The sequence below is a fragment of the Dasypus novemcinctus genome, chromosome 18 (assembly GCF_030445035.2).
Source record: "Dasypus novemcinctus isolate mDasNov1 chromosome 18, mDasNov1.1.hap2, whole genome shotgun sequence".
In the NCBI taxonomy this organism is placed as follows: domain Eukaryota; kingdom Metazoa; phylum Chordata; class Mammalia; order Cingulata; family Dasypodidae; genus Dasypus; species Dasypus novemcinctus.
This window is the reverse complement of record NC_080690.1, coordinates 73,129,617-73,153,520: the sequence shown is the minus strand read 5'-3', so window position 1 is coordinate 73,153,520 and position 23,904 is coordinate 73,129,617. Positions and strand designations below refer to the sequence as shown.

Sequence of the window (23,904 nt, the reverse complement as noted above, 5' to 3'; positions counted from 1 at the left end):
TGCAGGGGTGTCCCCCACACAGGGGATCCCCATGCACAAGGAATGTGCCCCGTAAGGAGAGCCACCCAGTGCGAAAGAATGTGCAGTCTGCCTAAGAATGGCGCCACCCACACAGAGAGCTGACACAACCAAAAGAAACACAGATTCTTGTGCTGCTGACAACAACAGAAACAGACAAAGAAGAAAGGTGCAGCAAATAGACACAGAACAGATAACAGGAGGGGAGAGAAGGAATAAATAAATCTTTTTTTAAAAAAGAGTGAATAAATGATAGAAAACAGATTAGAGGTATTAGAGATAAAAAGTCAGAAATATTGGGGGCTAAACCGAGAGGTGGCATGTAAGAGAAACAATAAATGATGGAGGAGAGACTGATGTAACAGAAAGGGTATAGCATTGGTAGCCAAAATCAGTACACACAGAAAAGAGATAATTGAGTATGAGGAAGCACAGCAAATAAGAAGTGTTGCCTTCAGCACTAATATAAAAAAAGAAAAAAGAAAGAGAAGGAAAAAAAGCAGAGCAAGAAAAACAGAAGTGAGAAAAAAGAAAAAGAAAAAAAAAAAGCTGGTGGGGGGGATAAAGAGGAAGAAAAAACAAGAAAACAAACCAACAAAAGAGACCAGACAAGGCCTGAGGCAAACAATCCTCTTTGCAATTGAATAAACTGCTTAGGAGTCTGAGCTTCTGCCTTTCTCCCTTCCTCACTTCCCTCTCTCCCAAGGAAGGCTGCATGAGGGCTCCTGTAAGGAAATTCAAATGGGTCCCTGGTGAACCAACTCTCCTCAGAAAATAATGTCTTAATTTCTTGAGAGAGCATCCACCCCTTGCCAGGAACCCTAACTATGCTATTGGAAGCCTTCAAAGCATGTCCTACTGTCCCTCTCCCTTAGGTGTGTTACAACGGGACTAGTTAATTTTCTGACTCCACCTTCTTCTAGACCAAGTTTCCTATCCCAGGGCATTTAGGTAAATTGGGCTTTCTCACCAGATTCGCCTCTCCTCTCTTCCTAGGCTCTCCCCAAGTCAGCTGATTTGCTCCTCCAAACTCATTAAAATGGGGGGACCAGAAAATTGAACTCCTTGGGCCCCTCTGCACCTACCACCTAAACTCTCCCACTCCCAGAGTTAGTCTGCAACTGGAGTAGGGCAATGCCAGATTTCTGATGAGTGCTGAGCTTGGGAAACAGAGGCCTGGGAGAATGTGGACTCAGGGTATGTAGGTATGTGAAATGTGGGCCATGGGGGTTCAGGGGACACAGGCTTGGGGTTCACATGTTTGGGGAACATGGGGCTTGGAAACTCTGCCCCACAACCTGCAGTTCTCAGTGAATACCTCAGCTCTTAGCCCTAGGAGAAAGGATTTACCTTCCCATGACTTTCAAGTTCAGTGTTAGACACCCGCAATTCTACCTTGAGCAAGAACCAATGGATGTGGGGTGCTGACAATGGCATCATGCCTGAGCTTCCTCCTCTGATGGTCACTCTTCTCTCTGAGCCCAACATGCAACTACTGCTGCTGCTGCTCTGGGGGAGGTTGGGGGGTGGGTGGGCAGAGCTACAAGCTGCAAGTGCGGGCACCAGTAGTGGTGCAGGAGGGCCTGTGCATCCCCATGTCCTTCAGAGTCTTCAACCCCGGGGACGGCTGGACCGACTCCGACCCAGCTCACGGCTACTGGGCCAATTTATACAAGGATGCTCCAGTGGCCACGAACGATCCAAATCGAGAAGTTCAGGAGGAGACACAGGGCAGATTCTGCTTCCTCGGGGACCCCAGGACTGACAACTGCTCCCTGGGCATCAGAGACACATGGAAAGGGGACACGGGGATGTACTTCTTTAGGGTGGAGAGGGGACCTATGTTGAAATATAGTTACAAAGAAAACCAGCTGTCGGTGAATGTAACAGGTAAGCAGTGGGTCAAGGAGAGGACACAGGGGCTGGATCCTGAGTGGCCCTGGGGCAGGGCTGACCTGGGACTGCTGCTCCTCAGGGAAGGGGCAGAGGGTAAAGTGAACCTGGGCTCAGGGAAGGGGCTAGAGCAAGCCTGAGTCTCCTCTGGGGCTCACCTCAGCACCCCCTCCTCCTGGTCCTGTGTCTCCCCCTCCCCTCACCAGCCCTGACCCAAATGCCCCATGTCCAGATCCCAGATACCCTAGTGTCTGGCCGCCCCAGCACCCTTACCTGCTTCGTGCCCTGGGCCTGTGAGCAGGGGATGCCTCCCACCTTCTCCAGGGCCACCTTCACCGCCCTGGGCCCCACGACCCACCTCTCCTCTGTGCTCACATACGCCCCACGGCTCCAGGACCATGGCACCAGCCTTGACTGCCAGGTGGCCTTTCCTGGAGCTGGGGTGTCCGTGGAGAGGACTGTCCAGCTACACGTCTCCTGTGAGTGCTGAGCCAGGACGCCGGGTCCCTGTGGGCAGAGGAGGCAGAGGGTCAGGGCCTGGACACTGGGCGCTGGTCTTGGGATCTGGGCTCGAGGGTGAAGGGGTCGCCTGCCCCCGCCCTGCTCCCCTCGCTGGCCCTGGGGTGGGGCGCTCTCTCCCAGCCCTCCCACTGACGCGGGTCTGCCCGGCTCTGCCCAGACGCCCCCCAGAACCTGACCGTGGCCGTCGTCCAGGGAAACGGCACAGGTAGGACAGGCCTCCCCTCTGGGGGCTCGGGGTGGGGCTCTGCCGGCTCAGACCCCTCCTCAGCCTGCCCTCACCTCAGGCCCCTCGTCGGGGAGCCCAGGGCCCCTCCACCCGCAGACCCCATGGCGCTGGGAATCTGCCCCTCAAGCCTCCCCCGTGGATCCCCCCTCGGCTCAGGAGGACAGGGCAGCGCTGGCTCCCGCGGCCCCTCGTCACCCGCCTCGGAACCCCTCGGCCTCCTCTGTGACCCCCTCCCCACACAGCGTTTACTCAGGAGCTTTTGGAGACCTGGATGCTCCTAGGGTCACAGCTCAGATGCTCCGCGGAGTCTCGCTCCAGCCCCGCCCCCAGGAGCCCCGAGGTCCCCGGGTCCCCTGAGGCCCCGCCAGGGGGGCGCCTGCTTGGCCCCGCCACGCACAGGCTCCAGCTCCGCTCGGGCCGAGGCAGCACGTTCCCGCCGGCACAGAGGCCGCCCCGAGTCCCTGTGACCTGCCCGCGCGGGTCTGTGGGGTCCTGCCTGAGAAGGAGTCAGGTCCTTGCAGTGAGGGCGGCGGCCAAGCTGGGCCCAGCGAGCTGCGCACGTGTTCACCAGCAGGGGGCGCCGCGGGGCTGCCTGGGCCTCAGCGCAGCAGGAGCAGAGGCTTCCACCTGCTGGTCTGGGCGCAAGGTCCCTGAGCAGGAAGAGACGAGCTCCTTCCCGTCGTCCAGGGCCTGCGTGTCCTTCACGCCGGAACTCTGTCCCTCCTGGGCCTGGTTTTCTGCTCAGTGACTTGACTTTCATCATTCACGTCGGGAGCTCTTCCCAGGTTAGAGGAATTGGTCTGTGGTGGGAGGAGCAGGGACTTTTCCCAGCAGCCCACTCGCCTTCCTTCTTGGATAATGTGGTTTTTATGGCTATAGGGATGGATTTCTTTCTGTACTCGGTTGCTAAGCTTCCTTCATGGCTCCTGATTTGTCCTGCTCTGAATTTATAAAATGAGCTCTCGCCACTCCTCTCCTGTGGCCTCGTCTCTGAAGAACACCATCCCCCTCCCCCCAATCCTCCCAATCCCCCTCACTCCAGGCCTGCAGGGCGGTTAACTTTTCCATGGTGTGTATTGGCCTTGGACCTCTTGTCCCGTTCGTTCTCTTCCTCCTCCACACCCTAGCCCCCACCAGCAACCCATGCTTGCTCTTCCACCCTCTACTTCACATGCTGCCTCCTCCAGAAAGCCCTCCTAGACGGCCAGTAGCTCCCACATTTCACCCCCAGGGTTTGACCAGGTCAAGCAACTATTTCTGAAACCCTGTCCTCACCAGACTGGGATTTTCTCAGACCAGAGCCCCCTGTTGGAGGTGCCTCATTAAATCAGGAACCTGAGGTCAGATGAAGCCGTGGAGAGAAGGCAAGTCCTTTCTGCATCAATCTGGCTTCTGAGTCATGAGCCCGAGCAGCTGGGACCATGTGTGGCCTGGCAGGACACGACTCCGGTGGGCTCTGTCAAGGTGTCCTGGGAAGCTCAGGGGCCTGTCCTCCCCACCAGGACTTCCAGGGTGGATCCAGCCTGAGGGACTGCGCAGAGAGGAATCCAGGTTACATGTGGGGAGAAGGGGCCTGATATGCTCACCCCACTCTCTGGTTTACATCTTTGTGTCCCCACTGTGTGTCCGCCCTTCATCCTCCCTCTCCCTCCCTCTCTCCCTCTCTCTTCCTCTCCCTCTCTTCCTTTCTCCTTCCCTCTCCCTCCTTTTTCTCTCTCTCACGCCCCACCTGTCTGTCTCTCCCACGCTCCAGCATCCATGTTCCTAGGAAATGGCTTGTGGCTTCCTGTCCAGGAGGGCCAGTCCCTGTGTCTTGTCTGTGTTGCCCACAGTAACCCCCTACCAGTGGGCCCGAGCTGGGCCCAGGGGTGCATACGCTGAGCCCCTCCCAGCCATCAGATCCCAGAGTCCTGGAGCTGCCTTGAGTGCACTTTAGGGATGGGGGAAGGTTCACCTGCCGAACTGAGAATGCGCTGGCACCCAGCACACTTCCATGAGCCTCTCCCTGCATAGGGAGTGTCAGGGGTACACACTTGATCCCACTCCCCCAATGACCTTGAGCTCCCCTGGCCATGAGCACACAGCCCTCAGCTTCAAGGCCAGCAGCCCAGAGCTCTCTGACCAACTGCTGGACAGTCAGAGCATGGGGTGGGTTATGACCTGGGGCATGTTTGGTTTCTTGTTGGGTTGTAAAAGCTCTTTATATATGCTGGAAACTATACCTTTATCTAATATGTGATTTGCAAGTATTTTCTCCCATTCTATAGGTTTCTTTTCACTATCTTGATAGAGTCTTGTGAGGATCAGGAGCTTTTAATTTTGATGAAGTCCAAGTTGCCTATCTTTTCTCTGTCCCCCTGCTGGATGGGCAGGGCATGTGCAGGGTGAAGTCTGAGTGGACATGATCCCACATCCAGTGATACCGGGGAGGAGAGTAGGGGCTGTAGAACAAACCACAGGGTCCTGTAGGGAGAGGAAGGACAAAGGGCTATGGTTTAGGACACTGTGCAGTCTTCATCCCACTTGTCTGCAGGGAGACCAGGGCCCATGGTGGACATGGTCAAGGTGGCCATTGGGACAGCAGCTGTGAAGACCCTACTGTTCTGTCTGCCTTGTTGCTGCCCTGTGAGTGCAGTGCCAGGGAGTGGAGGGGGTGGGGGTGGGCAGGGAGATGTCTTGGCTTTGAGAGTCCACACGTGCCTGTTGGAGTCCAGCCATGCGTCCAGGCTGGGGAAGCACCTGCTCTCATCAAGGAGGTCGGGAGTAGATCTGGCCCTTCCCCACAGTTACCCTCCAGCCCCATAGGAGGGAACCCAGGGGTCAGTCTTCCATGGCAATTGATGGCTAGCATGAAAGGCCCTTGTTTCTTCACTCGGAGAGTGATGTCCTGCAGGAGAAAAGCAGCAGAGTGGAGGGTACAGGTGAGAAGATGAAATGCAGCCACGGGCTAGAGTCTCAGGTGAGTGATGTGGGCATCCCACCACCCAGCATCCTACCTGGTCATCTCTCATGCTGGGCCCAAGGCTGCTGTTCCCATCACAGCCAAGACTGAACTGCCTGTCCTCCCCGCCAGCCCTCTTCTCCTCTGGGCGCCCCATCTCATGGTGACAACGCCACCCCCATCTTCACGGTAGATCTAGAGTGTGGTTCCCATTTGGCCTCCCTCCCTCCTGCAGATCCAGTGCACCCTCTGCTGCCCGTCCTTGTTTTCACAGCTCCTCTTCTGACCTTCTCTTCTCCACCCTGACCTTTTCATTACCATGGCCTTAGCTCTTCCCAGATCATAGAAACCACCTCCCTCCCTGCCACCCCCACTCTCCCCCCACAGGCCTCTAGACAGTGCTTACAGAATCAATGTGGGCAGGTCCACCTTTGGACACTGATGTTTCCTCTCCACTGCCAGAGGATACAGAGCCATTGCCACAGCCTGGGCTCATGCCCGGTGCGGTGTCCTCTGCTGGGCTCTCCAGGCTGACCACTCCTCTCTCAACTGCTCCCAGCCAAGCCCTTGGTAACTGTGATTTTGCATGTCTACTTTCTTCTATCCAAGCAGTGCTTATGCCACAGGATCCATCCTGCATGCCACCCTGTGACATGTGTGTGTGTAATTCAATGTATGTAACTATGTGCAACCATATATGCAGTCTTATTCATCAACTCTTAGGTTCTGTGAATTGTCCTAGTCCTGGGGGTGCATCAGTGAAAACAACTTTAAAATCTTTGTCATGTATGAGATGGAAAAAGAAGAACAGAGAAAGAAAAGGAAGAATGAAGATAAATTAATAATAAATAAAATTAGAGCTGGCTGTTGATACATGTTTGGAGAAAAGTATTCAGGGAAAGTAGTGTAAGACATTGGGGATGGTTTTCTCCACTCTGTCCTGTGAGAAGGTGGTGTTTGAACCAACCTGGGAGGAAGCAGGCTCTGTGTTGATCTCAGAGGAAGTAATCCTGGGAAGAGGGAATGCAGGTAATGGTGAGTGTGATTCCTGAGATGGAAACAGGTCCCATGCAATGTGAAAACAACAAGGAGGTCAATTTCTGAGAGCAAAGGAAGGCCAAAGGAGTTTGGAGACATTTTTGATGGTGCAGATTGACAGTGGTCTTGGAGCCCAATCCAAGACATTGGAAAGTTTTGGAGAGATGGTCTGGGGAATGGGGTCAGGGTGTGAGACCCTTTGCTTGACTCTATGCTCCAACCCCCTGCCCCAGCCCACGGGACGGCAACGAGGGCTAGAAACCTGCCGAGAAAGAATGGTGGGACAAGAGACACGAAGAATGACAGCAAGACAGTGTTCTGATCAAGCTGCAATTTTTATTGAGGGGAACAAAGCATATATACTCTTGGGAAGGGGAGGAGCAGGGAGTGAGGAGGTAGAGGTTGGGGGTTGGTGGTTGCTGTTGCTGGGGTGGGAAGCAGACTTTAGCTTTGCGCCTTGCGCCTGCGCACTATCTTATCAGTCTGGGCAGTGGTGGGAAACGGAGAACAAAGGAGCAGGGAGGGAGAAGAACAAGGAAGTGACAGGGCAGATTTGAGTTCTGCCATGATGTGGGACCCACCATGTTGTGGTGAACTAATTATAGTTTACTCAAATGAGAAAGTTGGCTCCTCTCTGGCAGCCATGCTGCTGGCTCTGCTGAGTTCGGCATGTACTTTATTTTGACTGCTCCCAACATCTCCTCCATTTTTCTTTTATTAGCACATTATTTCTCGTAGGCTAGCTGAGGGAAGTAGAGGCCTCATTTCCCTGATGTAGACGGCTCTGATTTTTCGGGAAGGGGTTTTATTGAGTGTGCAGCAAAGGCAAATGGAATGAGGGGGGCTGTGCCTGTCTTAGGTTGGAACCACACCCGGTGAGCCGTTTCAGCTCACTCATGCACGTGGCCAGTCTTACCCGTCATGGGGAGGCATGGCAGCAAAAGGCCATGTCCCTGTCTTAGGTTGACTGTTAGGTTGGTTCAGTTGCCCATCATTGGCTAGCCAGCCCAGCTCCCTGAGCAGTCAGAATGCTATCAACGCATCCCACCCATCTATGCAGGCCAAGTGCGGTCGAAGCACCCTGCCTAGTGGCCTTAGCAAACAGAGCACACCCCTGTAACAATGAGGCATACTTCTCAGAGATCAGTTAGGTTGTGCTTACCTCTAACTGTCTCCTGCAGTGCTGTGCCTTGCACTCAGCAGCTTATTGGCAGGGAGAGTTCATCCAGGAGGGGAGGCAGTCTGGATGGTCCATAGACACAACCTGGTCAGTGAGGTGGAGCCAGTGGTAATGCACTTGGATAGGCCTGCCAAGAGCGGAGTCAATTTGGTCCTTGACTAACTTGATAGTTCTTTTTATGGCCCAAGGTCCGAAAGACAGTATGAGAAGTATAGTTATTAATGGGCCTAGTATAGGGAGGATGTAAGGAAGGATTCCATTGAATCCCCAGGAGAAGTTTCCCTGGGCTTCCCTTTCTCTTTTACGCTTTGCTAGTCCATTTCTGAGCTGAGCCATGTTATCTCTAATAAGGCCAGAATGATTAGCATAAAAGCAGCATTCCTCTCCTAATGCCGCATAAATCCCTCCCTCCTTAAGGAAGAGGAGGTCTAGCCCTCTGCGGTTTTGGAGGACAACCTCAGATAATGAATTTAGGGACTTTTCTAGATGGGAAATGGAGGTTTCGATGTGGGCTATATCTTCATTGATGGCTTGCCTGATAGAGGAGAAAGAAGTTTGTTGTATAGTTAGGGCTGCTACTCCAGTGCCGGCTCCAGCGAGACCTAAAAGTGAAGTGATTGTGATGGCGGTAATGATTTCTCTTTTTTGTACATAGGCCGGTAGAAGGTGGCGCTGCCAGGAGTCAAAGAAATGGTTATCATTATGAAAATAAATGCAGGGGAGTATAATAGCAAGCATGCAGGTTTCATGGGTGGTGTTGAGGGCTTGGACGCTAAGACATGGGGTGAGGCCGGTGGAGGGACACAGCCATTTTGTATTATTATGGGGTATTAAGAATGTTGCACTTGAAACCTTTTAACTTTATTTTGAACAATGCCAGACTTGTTGGCATAAAGGCAGCACTGTTCCTGCAGAGCTAGACATATTCCTCCACGTTCTTCTGTAAGCAGCTTTAACCCTCTTCTGTTCTGTAACACTACCTCAGCTAGAGAGTCTATTTGATCTTGAATATCTTGTATAGTGCTCGACAAAGCCTAGATATTATCAATTAATTGCTTAGATAATTTTGTATATTGGGTAAGAGAGAGTCCTAACCCTGCAGTACCAGTGGCTAGGGCTCCAGAAATGCCTAAGGTAACAAAAAGTGAGATAAGTTGCACAGCTCTTCTAGAGTGGCCGGCAATGTAGTCCATGCTGGGGATAGGTACAGGTTCAGTTCTATTAATAACACTAACATCGGGGAGGAGGATGACTGGGAGGGCAATATCCCTTCCCGCAATTCTCGTATTTTAACATTTTGCTCAACAATACCAGATTTATTTATATAGTAGCAACATTCTTCCTGGGGAAAAGGCAGGTTCCCCCTTTTTCAGCTGTAAGTTAAGGGCCTTGCGGTTTTGTAAAGCTACTTGGATGAGGGATGTTAGTTGCTGCTGCATAGAGTTAAGAGACTGCGCACTGGATTCTAGGCTAATTTGTTGTTGTTGTTTAAAGTATTGCAAGTTGATGAGGCCATGACCAAGAGCACCACGTGCTGTGGCAGCTGCAGCGACTGAACCTGTGAGGCTAATTTTTTACCAATATAGGGAGGAAGGCGGCTCTCTGACACAGATGGGGATAGTAAAATTTTTTAGTTTGCCTTCTCCATAGTATGTTAGTTGTGGGGTAATGGCTACTAGGATGCAAGGCCTCATTTTTATAGAACAGAACATTTTTGGGTTATAGTTAATTTTTCAACCACAAACATATAAGGATCTCTTACACATGCCTGAAGATGATAAATTTGATTTAAATGCAGATATTGACCATTCTTACTATTACTCCCAATCCATTCTATATTAGGAGCTATTCCTAGAAAAACTTAACACAAATTCTTTTGTTTATGTATAGATGTAATATTACACCATGGAGAAGGGATCCATTTCCCTTTCTGTTTCCAAACACTATTATTTTTAGTAAAAATTATTTTTTGTTGTCCTTTACTATTTAGACCATGCCAAATAAATCTGTCATTATATTCAATGGGACTTCCCATAGGGGCACTTTCCCACACTATTCCATAGGAATCATAAAAAATGGCAGATCCTCTTCCTATATGGCATTCTTGCCATCCTTCTTTATCCCTACCGTCTTTTTGCGGACAATTATAAGCAGGATTTTTAGTCATGATTAAATCGTAAGAGGGAAATAAAGTCACAATAAACTGAGTTATTATTTTTGAAGATAGCTATGGCCCGATTTTTAGCATACATACAGGAAGGATGATTACCAACGCATAAGCATTGATAATCAAATGGTAATATGAGATTATCGATTCTTTTTCTTAATAGGGTTTAATTGGCAATTGATTATCAATTGGTATAGGGAATATATGGGTTTTATTCAGATATATATTAAAGAATGGACTTTTCCAGGTTAACACTCTAAGTAATGGGTGGTTAGGTATATAGGCCTAATTAAGTGTAATTACTGGCAGCTTCCTTATTACTTACGATCACCATCATCAGAAGTTGTAGAAGACTCCATCTCTTCATTCTTGAGTTTAATCCTTTTCGCGGATAACTAAATTTGTTCTCCATTTTCTGAAATGATAAGAGCATAGCCTCACCCCCTTACTTTAATCCTGCCTTTTTTTCCATACATTGCTTAAAATATCTTTCTAGAATATTGGCTGATCTTCATTTCCTGTATCTACTGTAGATGTTTGACATTTTCCAGAGTGACATTCCACAGGTGTTAATGAATTATAAACATTAAGAAAGTGTAAAGTAAATAAAGCTTTAGCTAATTGATCTTTTGGTGTTATAATACCATCATCTCCCCCTTTTTGTTTTAAAAGCATAGTTTTTAGGGTATAATGGCTGCATTCAATTATGGCTTGACCTGTAGGATTATAAGGAATGCTGGTATCATGTTCAATACCATATTTTAAACAGAAAGATTCAAAGGATTTACTAATGTAAGAAGGTCCATTATCAGTTTTAATTTTCAGAGGGCATCCCATTACAGCAAAAGCAGACCAGAGGTGTGAGTGAACATGATGAAACTGTTCCCCACTTTGAGCAGTAGCCCACATAAAATGAGAATAAGTGTCAATATAAACGTGAACAGATTGTAGTTTACTAAGGGATGGTATGTGAGCAACATCCATTTGCCATAATTGATTAGGAGTCAGGCCTCTGGGATTAGTCCCATCCTGAAAAGACACTGTAGTTAAGGGTCCACAGGTGGGACAGGTACAGATAATCCCTTGTGCCTGTAGTCTTATTAACTTTTGATATTTATTTCACAGGCCTTTAGCATTAATATGAGTTAAAGCATGGCAATTGTGAGCACTTTGTAAACACCTTACTAATAAATCAGCTCAAGCATTATTTGATGTCATAGGACTAGGCAAAGAGGCATGAGAGATATATGAATAATGTAAATAGGTTTTAACCTAATGAGATATTGCAAGTCAGCACAAAGTTGAGATAACTCATCAGTAGCAAAGATATGAGCTGTTTTAATATGCTTGACAATAAGACTTACATATTTAGAGTCAGAGACAATGTTCAAGGGCTCTTAAAACATTTGTAAAACTTTAATGATGGCTTAAAGCTCTGTGCATTGAGCAGATGAATAAGGAGTTGGCTAAACCTGTTCTTTTTGAAAAGTAACGTATGCTGCTTTTCCATTACTATTACTATCAGTAAATACTGTACAGGATGGTTGGGCTATGCACACAGCCTTGAAAAGCACTGCAAAAGTTTACTGTTGGGTTTTTTACAGATAGAGGAAAGCAGCTGGCTTGATTTGTCTAAGAAGACACTAAAGAAAGTCTTAGCAAGTTTTAAAACAAAGTGATAGCAATACAGCTGGACTTTAACTTTTTGCAACAAACTAGCAGTATTTGGGATTGCTGCATACTAGTGTTGTTACTTTAATCTATGATAAGAGGTTGTTTTTGTGACATATACTCTTTTATAATAATTAAAACCATAATCAACCACATTGTACTTTTCTTTAATATTATGCTGAAATATTGGTAACTTTATACACTCTTAAGCATTCATAGGAATCTTTTACTCATACAACTTTAATTAACAGAGGGTTAAAAAATCCTGTTAATTTTATAACATTTAAACACTCTCAACTTATAACATTAAATGAACTTAACTGTTTTTTCTTTCAAGGTAAAAGAACAAATCTCTTGTAATTAGTTTGAAATAAAAAGATGCTTTTCAGGATTTGATTTTTAGAAAGCAGGTTTAAACATTATTTCCTTTAAAAGAGATAAGACCTTTTCTTCCTTGAACACTGAGGAAATGATGAGGTTAAAGCATAAGAAGCTGTTTTGATAAAACAGACTCTTTGTATACTGATTATTCAGGATATAAACTTTCCATAAACTTTCACCAGAACAGACTAATGATTTCAGAGACTTTGAAAAAGAACAATATTTTTAACTTTGATACATACTACTTGATACTAAGGCTTTTTCAAACTTTATAGACAGACCCATCAAATCTTACTTAACTTTAACCATAAAAATTTCTTTCCACAAATCTTCTACACTTTCAGTATTCATTTGTCCCACATTTTACTCTTTCTCAATAATCAATCATTTTATTTCAGGATGAAATCATCTCCTGTTTCCTTAGTAATAAAAACACATTCCATATATCCCACGTACTAAGTTACCAGGCAAACTTCTTACAACATATCACTGCCATCAACACTAAATGAGCTTGTTAAAATAATGAACTTTTCTTCAGTTTAAATACTTAGTAGCATGTGATACCAGAAACAGTCCCCTAGAGGCCAGTTTGCAGGGAAGACTAGCCACCAACAAGTTTTCCTGTTATAAAATTACCTTTTATTATTTATCATCATCAATTCAGTTTTATATATATTTAATAATGACTTTTGGAATTAGCCATTTAAATACCTTAATTTAAACAATGCTTCATTAAACTTCTTATAATTATTTATAACCATATAGATTATATTATTTTAAGACAACTTTTACCTTCACAGAACACATTCCCTTACTTAAAGTTACCACAATACCTTCTACAACTCGCCACATGCAAATTAAGTTCCAAGAGTTTATGAAAAATTAGCCATCCTATTTTAGGACAAAACACCTTTTTGCAAAGACTTATTAAATTTCAGTTAGCATTTTCACAAACTTTTAACCAAATGTTCATTTAAGTTTTGCATCCTTCATATTATCCTGTGAAGAAAGATAAGTTATTTATTTCAATCTAGGCAAGAACCATTTCTTATGAAAAGGCATAGTAATTTTGTTAATCAAGACTCACAATTTTTATTATTGTAGATATCTTATTAACATTTAAACTTATGTATTAATATAATAAACTTAAGTTTTGATATAAGTGCTTATTTAATTTTTGGCCATTTGAATAGAGCTCTTTTAAAAATTTCTAGTAATTTATATTTACCATCTGGAGGTATCACAATATACATTGACATTGAATGAACAGACAAACACAAAACAATTACAACACATTAACAGAAACATACAATTTATTTACAATCGACTCATAATTCTTTACTTTCTTGGTATAGCTGCTTTTAAATCCTCTGTTATATAGCACATCTTAGATTGTACCTTTCAAGATTTCTTCTGGAATTCATGTTGCCTGTAATATGAAAGCTTGTGCTTGGAAACATTTTTATTAGTTATCAGCAATCAGTTAAAATAACTTGAGCAGCAGTTAGGCAGACCATTAGCACACATTTTTGGACAATTACTGTAGGACTATACTGAGACTTTAAGTTCTGGAGATAATTATTGATTTAAAACTGAAAATTCCTTTTAGACCTTGATAAAAATTTTGTACTCATTTTATTATCTTGGTTAAATAAGCCCAATCAGAATTAGCATGGAAATAAAACAAAACACAAATGTTGCCACGTTTTTCTCTCATACCAGTGGATTAACTATATTAGTCTTCACTAGCCCAGAGCTACATTGTCATGTAGATAGTAGGGAGCCCGAGGAATTGTGAAAGGGGTGGGCGTTTGCTGGAACAGAGTTGATTGCCTTATAAGCTTGTTTGGATTTTGGGGCTTGTGGCTGGCCTTGTTGATAGGTGGGGCTAATTTCAGAACAAAGCCTGAAGTAACCAGACAAGTTCTCCTACTTTCTATAAGATCTAACTGCTCCCTGATAAGCCACATTTGCATTTACAAAGGCAATTTGCTTAACAAAGTCTGTTTCTGTGTTGGTATCGCCAAACAGTTTTTCTGCAGCCATGCACAATTTGCCTACAAACTTTGAAAAGGGTTATTCTGGCCAGAACCGGGAAGGCGAGCTGAGGGTTTTTGCCTTTGGTGTCGGGAAGTGAGATGCTTATAAGAGTTTGAGTGAGTTCCCGAATACTGCGCATTTCAGCGCAAAGCTCGCTAATTTCAGAAGAACCTGAAAGAGTGGGAGGTTGTTTGAGGTTTGTAAGAGAAGGCATTAAAGCCAAAGGATATAAAAACGGAGGATTTAGATTGGAAGAGATTCCATATGGGGGGCGTTTAAAGGGCGGGAGTGGGAGCGGCTCAAGGTTGCATTCCATGTTCTTATCAAGAGTCTTTGGGTTGTGTTCGCCATTTCCATCCTCAGGAGAGGGGGCGGAAGGCGTGGCAGGGGGGGGGGCCTCAATATCAACATCATCAAGGGAAATTAAGCTGAGGGGCGAGCCGGGGCATGAAGGATGGGGTTGCGAGTGATGCTCGGGCCTTTTACTGCAACCCGAAGGGGGTTGAGAACTTAATTTTAAAGCAGTCTCCCCTTCTATAACTAAATTCTTTATATTTAGTTGGGGGGTGATTCCTAGTACATCTTGTACTAGCCGCCAGTAGCTAAAGGCGGTGACGGGGACACTTTCAGGTCCAAAAGTCTTATAATAGTCAGTTAAACAGTCACCTACTCTACTCCAACACTTTGCATCTATTGTGCCCTCCTCGGGAAACCATGGACAGGTTTTGATAATAAACTTGAAAAACTCAGTTAAACTTTTCTTTTTAACCTTAACTCCTCATGTCTTGAGTGCCTCTTTTACCTGGCAAATAAACAATGAATGCGAAGATTCTGCTTGTCCCATGATTATAAAGAAATGAAGTGAAATGAAGTATTTCACTTACCCGTTTGGCCACTGCCAATGACTGAAGAATTCATGGGTTGATGCTGAGGTCCTCCTTTCCACCGCTGAGATGTGGCCTTTCGTCGGCCGATATGCAGGGAGCGCTCCCCTCCTTGGTGAAGCGGCGTTCTTTTCTCGATTACAGGGAATCGTCAAGCCCCACGTCGGGCGCCAGACTGCCCCGGCCCGCGGGACGGCAACGAGGGCTTGAAACCTGCCGAGAAAGAATGGTGGGACAAGAGACATGAAGAATGACAGCAAGACAGTGTTCTGATCAAGCTGCAATTTTTATTGAGGGGAACAAAGCATATATACTCTTGGGAAGGGGAGGAGCAGGGAGTGAGGAGGTAGAGGTTGGGGGTTGGTGGTTGCTGTTGCCGGGGTGGGAGGCAGACTTTAGCTTCATGCCTTGTGCCTGCGCACTATCTTATCAGTCTGGGCAGTGGCGGGAAACGGAGAACAAAGGAGCAGGGAGGGAGAAGAACAAGGAAGTGACAGGGCAGATTTGAGTTCTGCCATGATGTGGGACCCACCATGTTGTGGTGAACTAATTATAGTTTACTCAAATGAGAAAGTTGGCTCCTCTCTGGCAGCCATGCTGCTGGCTCTGCTGAGTTCGGCGTGTACTTTATTTTGACTGCTCCCAACAACCCCCCCCCTTTAAACCACAACCCCATACTGCAAAAGGTAGCTGGACTCAAACTGCACGCCATCTCCCATAAAAGAAAAAGGGGGGAATGAAGGAACAGGCTGGTAAGGGAAGTGTGACCCCTTGGCAGAGGGAGAAAGCCAACCAATAGGGTAAGAGATTTTCAACCAATAGCATCCCTTATCCTAATTAATAATCAGCCAGTCAATGCCTCCTCCTAGTTAGCATGCCTCATTAACATAAAATGCTAATCTAGTCTCCAAACCCTAAACAATGCTTTTGCACAGACCCAATGATTAACCAGTCAGAGCATTGCAATTTGAGGTTCCAACCCCAGGGCGACCACACAGTGAATATACATCTAGGGCAGCCTCAAAGCCCTGTGGGTGCTTCAGTCTCCACCAGGTCAGAATGACAAAAGGAGCTGCAGCACCAAGCTGTGCACCTCGGGCTGATGACATGCAGGAGGAAAGCAGCTTGGATGGCAGGAGCTGCAAAGAATGGGAACGCAGTAGGGGGTTCTGGCTCCCGGGTGAGTTCTGGGGATGCCTCCCCTTCATCACGGTCACTCACAGGGGCCATTGGTTTCCCTGGTAGCACCCAGTGCTCCATGTCCTTCACACACGAGTCCCACTTCTGGAGTCCTCAGACTGGGCTCCTTCCCTGGCCTTGCCCCACCCTCCTGGGCACCTTGTCATCCCTCTTCTGGATGCCTGACCCACCTCATTTTGTTGCCACATCATTCGGACATAGTTATTGTCTCATCTCTCCATGCCATGGACTGCTCTGCTTGAACCGATTGCTTGGAGCTGAATCAAATCCGTTGGCAGGTGTGTCAGGTCCTAGGTGACAGTTCTGCTCCTCTCCAACCTGTTCCTCCCCCTCCATGTTCAGGATCTGCTCCGGGCTCCTTGTTCTCATTTGTCCCCAACAGATCTTGCTCTGCTCTGTGTAACTCTCTTCTGGATTTACCACTCAGGGCCTGGGTCCACTGGGAAAAATCATGCCTGTCCTTTAAGATACTGAGTGAATTCTATCCATTCCCTGTGACGTCTCCAAGTAGAGGTTGTCACTCCCTGCTCTCTCTGTCCCTATAAGGCCAGGGTGCATCCCCATCCTATAGGTTCACCAGGTCAGAGCTGCAGATCCAGGCCTGGATCTCATACTAGGGACTCACAAGAGCAAGGGCCAGGTTGACATAGGGCCCTGCTCACCACCCTAGTTGCCCCTGTCCTTGTCCTCTCCTAGGAACATATGATCATTTAATTCACCTCAGGTCTATTAAATCAGTACCAGGGCTTGCTGTCCTTGTGGCCCTCTTCTCTTTCATTTCTCCATTTTTTCATTTGTAATATACTATAAAACCACGAATGCTGACAATAATTTCCATGAACACTGTACTTATTTCTAATCTCTCTATCTATGTCCATCCCATATTTGAATTCTGTTTATCACTCTTTGGATTTTTTGGCTACAACTCATATCATTCTACCTAAACAATATATTGATTGCATTAGCTTATTTAGTGACTTTCTAACAAGAATGTTATGCCCAAAACACTCTTAGGCATCTTGGTTTTTCCACTGGAACTTCCTGGAAGATTCATCCCTATTGTTATATGTAGCTGTAGTTCATTAATTTTACTACCATTTAATAACATGTCAGTTTGTAGTTACAGCACACTTCATTTGTCTTTCCTGCTGCTGTGCATTTAGATTGACTCCAGGTGAGCTGTCCTGAGCATTCTCATTAACACCTCATTGTGTTCCTATGCAGAGGTTCCTCTTGGGCATATACATAATAATTAAATTACAAGTGACAGTGTGTGAATGTCTTTACAGTTTTCTTGGTTTTCCAGGCTGAGAAATACCACAGACTGGATTGGCTTAAATGACGGAAATTTACTGCCTCATGGCTTTGAGGCTAGGAGAAGTAGAAAACTGAGGCATCAACAAGGCAATGCTTTCTTCCTAAAACCTGTGGCATTCTGTGATTGCTTGCCCCTTGGTTTGTGTCCCTGCCTTGTGGTACATGGCGATGTCCTCTCCTTCCTCCTCTGGGTTCTGTTCATTTCCAGCTTTGGCTTCTCCCTGTGGCTTTCCCTGGCTCTGTCTGAATTTCCTCTGCCTCTAAAGGACCCCAGTCAGCTGGATAAGGACCCAACCTCATCCAGGTGGTTCACATCTTAGCTAAAAAGAACTTCAAAAGTTGAAGAAGATGGAAAAGTGGCTCTAGCAGTTTTGGAGCTAAGTTTGAAAGTGGTGTTGTTGCAGCAAAGCCAGAAGACCTGAGTGGCAGAGAAACCCAAACAGCACTTGGAGAGGCAGAAGAACAATTTTATTATGTGCAGGTCCAGAGGAGAATCAGTCTCTGAATTCTGAGCCCTGTCTTACAGATTTCACAGGTTTATATAGGGTCTTATGTACATTTGGCATGGTTCTCGCTCATTGGCTAATGCATTGCTAGGCTGGCAGGCAAATTTTCTACTGGAATGTGCAAGCAGGGTTACAGAGTGGAAAGCAAGAGTGATCAATTAGATAGTTTCTTGCAAGGTCATGTTCTTGCAATGGAGTTATAGAAGCAGAAGGCAGGAGTGATCTGTTAGTCTCTTATAAGGTCATGCTCTTGCAGGCAAATTTACAGAAGTGGGAGTCAGGAATGGTCCAGTAGATAGTCTCCTGCAAGGTCATGCTCTGCTAATTCTCAACAGTGTTAGGCCTTGAGGCAGGGCCTTTATAGATAACCAGAGATGGCATGAAGTAAATTTCAACGTGAGAGTTAGGGAAATTCATATTTATTATATCTGTAGAGTTAAGGAGCCAAGGTCAGTCTAAAGGGACTTAGACCCAACTCCCTGTGCTTCAGTTTTCCTCTTGCTTAAATACCTAAGTTATCACTTAATATTTGCTTTGATTATGCATTACTTTTTATGCATATGGATGAATACACATAGCTGATTACATAATTGTATTATAAGTATGTTTAGGAAATCACACTTGTACATACATTGCATGATCAAGAAAGGGGCAGATAACTCCACCCCTGGGTTCAAATTTTACTATGTTAATTAAGCAAGTTGAAGTGAGGACAGCAAGGGGCTTTTCTGCACATGTCTGGACAACTGATTAAGATGGTTTTCATACTTCATGGCTTCAAAAGGATGTTCTTGACCACCAAAAGCAGAATTTGTCACCAAGACAGGGTTGAATCTCATTACCTTCTAATTTACACAGAATTCTTTCCTTCATATCCTAGTAACAGGAACAGAAATAAGTTACTTTCAGGTATTCTGTTATCCTATATCCATCAGTGGCATCAAAGTGAAAGTGGCACCAAAGAAGGTGTTGCCAAATGTAAGGGGCAGCACCACGTTTGAAAGTGGCACCAAGCTGCTAGACTTTAGGACATGGGATTTCCAGTTGTGAATAGGAGCCCACGTAAGTTAGTTAGACCTCCCAGATAGGTGGTAACCCCTGAAGTACCCAATCAGTGGAGAACAGGGGAGGGACCTGTGTATTAGTCTTAGGGTGTAAACATTGTTTCTTGTAGATTGGCATGCCAGCCATTTATCTAGGTCATGTGTGTGTTCTTGCAAGATCATTAATAAAATTCTTTTCTTCTCCACAATTGGGTTAGCTTTTGTTCTCTTACAGGTACAACCTTCTTTCTAACAATTTTGGGGGCTCATCCAGGATACAAAGCTTCAGAGGGGGCCCCCCAGGGTGGATGAGGGGAAGGCATGCCCTGCTGATTGAGTGGTCTTGGACTCCACTGTTGGGGGCCTGCCTTTGACAGCTGGAAGGACCCAAGATGAGGTATTTATGTCTGCTTATGGAGGATGAGAAAAGGGGAAGGAAAAACCTGCCTCTCAGGGATCAGTTGACTCTGTGCATGGACTAAGGTACAAAAAGGACTATTAAGTATTGCCTTGGAGGTTGGGAAATTCTGATGAGTTTGAGCTTGAAAGAAACCCAGAAAAGACTCAGAATGGGGAATAGGGACAGTCAGCCAGTCAGGAAAAGGGGAAAGATGTATCTGTAGGGTTCCCTGGGGACATTCCTCCTGATAGTCCATTATGGAGTATGTTCAAACATTGGACCTATAGTGATTGGGCCAAGGGAAAGGGACCAAAAAAATGACCCTCCAATGTATTCTGGACAAATTATAGGGCAGATGAGGATCAGCTGTATGCCAAACTTGCTTTCATAATTATTTTAGTGTTTAACTGTTCAGTGTATGTTTTAATACCTCTGGACAGTAATATTAAAATGGACAAATGAAAATTCTTAAAAGAGTTCTCTTCAAATGGCTAGAAATTAAATAAGCACTTATATTGATACATAAAGCACAGAAATCTTTGAAACACCTAAATTAAGATGAGTAGTTAATGTTTTTCACAGAACAGAAGGAGGGATATGATATTCGGGTAGCTATAGAAGTGGGGTCTGTGGGAGTGCTGACTGGGATTCGATGGGCTTGTTTGAGGGACTGTGTGTTTTGTTCCTGGGATAGGAAGGCTGGTTTTCATGAGACTGGAGTGAAAGTGTGTGTGGCAAAGCTTGCATGCATGTGGCATGTTGGTGAAGGTGGTATTGAGTGGGGGAGTGTGTTCTTTGAGGTTGGGGTCTGTCCTGAGAAAGGGTGGCTGTTGTCTATGTGGTTATGAATGGTTATGGGGAGTTTGTAGAATCAGTGTTTATGCCAAGATATGTGAATGGCTAATTTCAGGAAGGTGTTGTTGAATAGAAACTGAATTGGTTTTAGTGACAAAGAGTGACTTCATGGCAGGAGTGCTGTCAGGGGCTGCCTCAGTCTGCATGTTCAAGTGGTGGTAAGGGAATAGAATTTTGATTCCATTGGGCATCTGTATTGCTGCAGTAAAGTACTTGTTGGTTGATGTCATGGAGGAAATCTAAATGTAAAAAGCTCCATGGTACTTGGGGGCAAGGTACACTAGGTTGGTGGAATACTGCAGCCTAACTTTCCAGCTTCTCTCTGGGATCAGCATTGCTGCAGCATGCTGGTTGTGTGGGGGATGTGCTAGGGGGACCAGTGATTGCCAGGGAGCTGTGAGTGGAGCTTGAGCATAGTTGGCATTGTGGCCTGCTCCCATGTAGAGGCAGCTTGTATGGTGTTGCAAGCCTGGAGCTTGGATTTATTAACTACAACTCAAAAAGAAACTTATGCATTCTTTAGTACATTAATTAGTATTAACTACTGTACCAAATAAGTAATAAGAATTCTAGATACATGCTTGATGATTGTGGTGGTATCTTTTCTAGATCATATAAAGAGGGATATTGAACATGCTAGAAGGGACCTGATAGTACACAGGCAGCTGGATTTGGAAATAAGAGAGGGAGAGACAGAAGTTGCTTTAGCCCTACTCACTGAGGAAGATGATAAGGACATCAAGGAGAAAGTATGGGTGAAGAATGGAACAACTGGGGGGCTACAGGTTCCCCCTGTTAAAATCAAATTGAATGAGGAAGGGGAAATTGTCAGAAAAAAATATTGCATTTCCCTAAAGGGGAGGCAGAGACTCCAACCCATCATTGAGGATCTTCTTCAGGATGGACTCTCAGAAAACTGTATATCCCCCTTAAATTCTCCTATCTTACCCACCAGAAATTGCATAGTAGCTGGAGGATGGTACAGAACCTAAGGGCCATCAACTGAATTATCCAGGTTCAGCCCTCTGTAGTCCCTAACCCTTACAACCTCCTCAGTAAGATTCCTTGTTATCATAAATAGTTTAGTATAGTAGGTCAGAAAGATGCTTTTTTGGGCCTGTCCCATTGACCCAGAGAGCAGAGACCTGTTTGCATTTGAATGGGAGTATCCCTTCACTGGAAGGAGGCAGCTAGTGTTAAGGATATCCAAATTAAGCTACAATTTCTAGAAAAGGAAGTCAAATATCTGGGCCATCTCATCAGTGAGGGAAGGAGGTAGGAAAATCTGGACAGAATTCAGGCCATAATTGAATTGCCTCATCCTCAGATAAAAAGAGAACTAAAGATATTCTAGGGATTGGTGAGGTATTGGAGATTATAGATAGGCTTTTCTGCATTATATCAAAAATTGATGGAGGAAAAGCCTGACAAATTAGAATGGAAAGAAGGGGAAATAAAGGCTTTAGGGGGGCTCAAATGGGCATTGGTGCAGGCCCCTGTTCTAGCCCTCCCTTCCCTTGAGAAACCTTTCCACCTGTTTGTTATAGCAGATAAAGGGATAGCCTTGGGGCTTCTGACCCAAATCTGGGGAGGTCAAGGGAAACATATAGCCTTCCTTTCAAAAATCCTAGATCCTGTCTCCAGGGGATGGCCTGGATGCATTCAAGGTGTGGTGGCAACTGCTTTCCTGGTAGAAGAAAACAGGAAGCTGACTTTTGGAGGAGTCTTAGTCCTTAGCGCCCCTCATCTGTTCAGGATTTTTTTGTCTCAAAGAGTGGAAAGGTGACTGACTGACTCCCTAATTTTGAAGTATGAGGCTATCCTGATGGGAAAAAAATGACTTTATATTGACAACAGACCATAGCCTAAACCCAGCTTCCTTCCTTTGGAAGGAATCTTACCTAATGCAGGCTCCCGAGCATGATGGTTTAGACCTGATTGAGTACCAGACCCAAGGCTGGTCTGACCTAGGGGATCTTCCCCTGCAACCAGGGGAAAAATTATTCATAGACAGGGCCTCTAGGTTCCTAGAAGGAAAGATGCATAATGGCTATGCAATTCTAGATGGACTAACTTGTGAGGTGAAAGAAACTTACCAATTGCCCAATGACTGGTCAACTCAAACTTGTGAATTTATGCATTAAATCAAGCCCTCAAATTATTAAAGAAAAGGGAAGGAACAGTCTACACTGACTCTAAGTATGCCTTTGGCATAGTCCACAACTTTGGGAAAATTTGGGGAGAGGACTGATTAACAGCAAAGGAAAAGGTCTAGTCCATGGGAAATTAATTAAACAAGAATTGGCCAATCTACTCTTACCCAGGGAAATATCAGTGGTGCATGTAAATGGACATCAGAAAGGTCATATGTTTGAGGCAAAGGGCAATAGGTTGGCAGATGAAGAGGCTAGGGAAGACTCCCTTAGTTCCCTTTTGAAGTTGATGGTCCTGATACCCTCCACTCCCAAAAAGTTTGGGGTCCCCACATTCTCTGAAAAGGAGGTGAATTAGCTGGAGCAGTTAGGAGTGACTCCAGATGATCAAGGGAGGTGGCAACTCCCAGATGGCAGGCAAGTGTTGAACAAGCAAATAATGATAGGGGTACTAGCAGTTTTACACGAAGGGAGTCACTGGGGCGTACAGGCCATGTGTGATCTAGTTCTTAAGTATTTTGGATGTGTGGGCCTTTATACTGTAGCTAAACAAGTAATTGAACAATGTACAATTTGATGAAAGATCAACAAGAAAGTCTTAAGGAAACAAGAGCAAGGGGGAAGGGAGCCAACCTTCAGGCCATTCCAGAACATTCAGTTTGATTACACTGAAATGCCCCCAATGGGTTGGTTAAAGTATGTTCTGGTTATTGTAGACCATCTTATCAGATGGATGGATGCATATCCTCTGACTTCAGCTACAGCATCAGGAACTTCTAAAATAACCTTGAACAAATCACTCCTTATTTCAGGTTAGTGGAAATTATAGACTAAAACAATGGTAGCCAATTTACCTCACATGTACTGCAGAATACTATGTGAAGCCTGGGTGCAACATGGAACTTCCATACACCTTGGCACCCACCATCTTCAGGGAGAGTGGAGGGAATGAATCAGACTTTAAAGGAGCATCTTTCTAAGTTGGTCTTAGAAACAAAGTACCCAGGATTAAGTGCTTACCCATAGCCCTGCTGAGGATTAGAAATGCCCCTAGGAAGGAACTGGGAATGTCTTCATATGAAATGCTTTTGGCTTGCCTTTTCCTAGAAGGAACGGAAAACTCCCTTCCTTGGAGCTGAAGGATTGCTTCATTAAGAATTATATACTGGTTTTGCCCTCTACTTGGTAATCCCTCAGGCATCAAGGTGTGCTGGTCCAGACCCCGAATCTTGAATTCACTGTCCATCAACACCAACCCAGCAACTGTGTCCTAATCAAGTTGTGGGAGGAGTCCAAACTTCAACCAACCTGGGAAGGACCCTATTAAGTGTTGGTGACAACTGAAACTGCACTCCAAACAGCATAAAGATGCTGGGCCCAATAAAAGGACCAGTACCTGAAACCAAACAGTAAGTACCCAACAACACCATTTGGGTCCTGGGAAATAACTCTGACCTCAGATCCCTTAA

The 23,904-nt window shown here is 45.6% G+C and overlaps 1 pseudogene; it reads left to right on the top strand.

Annotated features, from left to right (window-relative positions):
* The first annotated feature begins 1,613 nt into the window (after positions 1-1,613).
* The window catches only part of LOC101430991 (sialic acid-binding Ig-like lectin 6), a 64,303-nt pseudogene continuing 42,012 nt past the window's right edge, over positions 1,614-23,904 (top strand).